Here is a 3,814-nt window from a genome sequence, read left to right as displayed (position 1 = left end):
ACCAATAGCAGTGTACACCAAAAGTTATGGTAATTGGGTTCGCCAGTTTCACTGCGAGGCAGATTCACTTATGTGTTGGTGAGCTGGGGGTTTGCCAGTCTGTGTGGCGAACAAGATTCACCAGGTAAGTTGCAAACTGGGTTTGCAAGCCAAAGTCTAATATAGTCATACTCAAATTAGGAAAAAGTGATTTAGTGTACCTAGGAATACTAGGTTTAGCGAAAAACTTCATATTTTTATTCTGCTTTTGCAAAACTACTTCATTTGTACCCTTACTGACTTTATACCTTTAGATATTTGGACTACTGGTCCAAAAACTCCACAAGTTTAATTGCACTTGAGTTAGGTCTTTCTATTTTGACCAATTTATTCCATATCTATATTTCTCAATAGATTTATTGAATATCATCCTTTTATTTCATTATTTAAACAATAATATTGCATGTAAAACCATTGTCGACCACTTTTATTATTGGTTCCATATTTTCTCAAATTGACATAACGTATCAAGATTTCTTTATTTTCACTATTTTAATCTTCAGTTTCAGGTATCTAAATTTCTTATGGAGTTTTAGTTATGTCTTGAGTCTTTTCTGGAGCACTCTACCTCCACTATATAACCATCTAGAAGAATTTTAATTTTTCGAACCGATCAATCTATTATTTATTCTAACTGATTGTCCTATTGGGACTTTGATTCAAAATATTAGATGGTATATAACACTTGATTATTCTCATTAAGTTTGTGAATACATCTAATAGTTAAATTGTAATAAAATGAGTTATCCTTTTGAAATTCTTGTTCAAATTACTCTCTTTAAGGATCTAGATAATGATACCTCATTACAAGTAGTGATTTCATTCACTATTATTTCTCTCCCCTAATATCAAGAAAACTATCAAATCAAAATAGTAATTACAAATCATGTCATAATTGAATCTCCAATACATTTAAAACATATAATAATACAAGGAGACTTGTAATTAATATATATTCCCAACTTTCTTTGAGGATTCACTCATATTTTTGCATTGTGGTGGAGTAATTGGAACATATACGCACATACAAAAATTCAAAAATGAGAAATATTTAGCTCTTGACTAAAAGCCAATTGTAATTGGAAGTATTTATAACTTATTGGCTTGATGCGTACAACACGTAAATCAATATAACCTCATGTTGAAATAGGAAGTTTAGTTCTCATAAGTAATGGTTTAGACATTAATTAGAGGTGTTCAATCAATAATTTCTCTAAACCATTATGCGCATAAATAACAAACTTTTACAGAAGTTTTTCAAACTCAATCAATAAAAAACTGAGATATAAGCTCATCAGCTTTAGCAATATGAATTGTCTTAATTGCATAATCTAAAATTAATTATTTAAATAAGCAATCTTGCAAATTATAGGTTACAAGCTGATGACACATATGCGATTATTTTGTAGATGCATCTACCAAAATCATAAATACCAAAACCATCCACATGTTGGATGAATGAGCCCATATTCATTTCAGAAATGCAAGACATTAAATCTCAACTTTAACTAGTAATTTTTAATAATCAATTTTCATTGAGAACAATCAACAAAATAGAATTCTTTAAGTTAAAGAATCTTCTAGTTCTTTAATAAATGTTCATATGAATTCTTAATTAATTTTCGCATCATATATGATCCAGGATGATCTGACTGGTCAGGTCAAGTAGCAAATGCATTTGTATCAGTAAACTTTTAGCTTACTTTAACATGCATTTCAATTATACTAATAATGTCCATATAAATTGTGACAAATTGATAATTTTACTGTCATTCCTTTTACTTTGTATCCACATATAAGTATTATTGTGACATTTACTACTGGAAATGTCTAAATCAATGTGAAGTTTATAATGTCACTAAGTCAACAAAATAAATATAATTTTCAAAAGTTATATGCATTATTCGCTTTAAGGAATATGCCAAAATCTTCAAATATCCCAAAAAAAATGATGACATAATGAGAATATTATATAATTTTTCCTCATTCACAATCTCAATATGACATCCATTATAAATATCTTTTAAAACCAATGGATTAACCATCACAAGATATTAATATATTAGCTCTTCCAAGCTTTCGACTAATTTTGTACTACCAAATATTGGAATAGTATTGGTTTATATTTTCTTTTACATTCACTTGAGGAATGCAATAGATTTACTAGGATAAACTCATAAACATCCCAAAAACTATTTATTTCATAATCATCATCGCAAACATGCTTGGATTTCAAATCAAAATCTATCAATTCATGTTGTCATGATTAGTCTCCAATTATAATAAACATGATATAATAAATAAATCATAGTAAAATATACCTGAAGATCTGAGTGGTTAAAGACTCTAATGATTACTTATAGTGCGCAAGCCTCAATTGAAGACTGAAATTGCAATAGCTCTAGAAGGCAATCGGCAATAACTTGAGCATCAGATTTGGAGTGACTGTATTATAAAATAAAAGAGAATCGTGCTGATAACGTGTTATAAAATAAAAAAAAATAGAGGGTAAAGAACAAAGAAAATGAGAGAGCAAAAGAGAGAGTGTATTTTATTGATCAATCGGAATGTTTATAATGCTTCTCCAAAGCCTCTATTTATAGGCATAAGAAGTATAAATGAAGCAGAGATCTACTTCTAATCACTATTAGAATTTAAAGTACATCAAAATTTATCTTCATATTGATGGACATCCACTTAATAGAATATTCATAACAGGATTGGGTTTATATTGGGTAGGACTTAGGATTGCTAGGGTTGGCCGATGGTTGGGGTTGGGGGGTAGTGGGCAGTGGGCTAAGCTTAATACATATAATATATAATATTAATTATTAAGTTTGGTTAATTTGGTTAATTACCCGATTTTGAACGGAATTAATTGACAACCAAACTTTCAAAAAGTCATTAATCGACCTCCAACCGAATTAGATTGATTAACCGAATTAGATCAGTTCGGTCGGTTAATTTGATTTTAATCGAAATTTGAGCACCCCTATTTAGAGTGACTAATGGGGGTAGTTTGCCCTATTTCTTTTAACATTATATATATATATATATATATATATATATATATATATATATATATGAAAATAACATTATATTATATTTTTGGCATAATGACTTTTTTGGCCCTCCAATTTTACAAAATGTCATTTTAGCTCTTCATTTAAATTTTCGCTTTTTTTATCCCTTGAATTTGCATTTTTTTCAAATCAACCCAAAATAAATGAAAAAGTTAACGTTTGTTAACTTTGCTGATGTGGCATAGATGTGGATTGCCACTTGGCATGTTAGCATTTAATTAATTTTAAAATATTTTAAAATATTTTTGTACTTTTATGTACTTTTAATGATTTTTAATTTTAAAAATAGTTTTAAAATTTTTAAACATTAATTAAATGTTGACATGTCATCCACGTATATGCCAAATTAGCAAAGTTAAAAAATGTTAATTTTTCCATCATTTTGGGGTGATTTGAGAAAAACAAATTTAAAAGCTAAAAGGACAAAAAATTATATAGAACACCAAAATGATTTTTTGTAAAGTTGGAGAGCCAAATAAGTCATTATGCCTATATTTTAAAAGTTTAAAAATGTCATAGGTCCCTTTAGTCTTCTCAAATTTGAATTTAGTCCTTACTTTTATTTCCAAGAATTTAGTCTTCCTTTTCATATTTCAAAATTTAGGTCCAATTGTTAACACTGTTAAGTTTTTTTGATTAAATTTGTTGTTGTGACATTTTAAACTCACTTGGTAGTAATGTAACTAAAAAAA

This window comes from Gossypium raimondii, chromosome 9, assembly GCF_025698545.1.
Source record: "Gossypium raimondii isolate GPD5lz chromosome 9, ASM2569854v1, whole genome shotgun sequence".
Taxonomy (NCBI): domain Eukaryota; kingdom Viridiplantae; phylum Streptophyta; class Magnoliopsida; order Malvales; family Malvaceae; genus Gossypium; species Gossypium raimondii.
The sequence above is the reverse complement of the archived record's forward strand: the minus strand, read 5'-3'. Positions refer to the sequence as shown.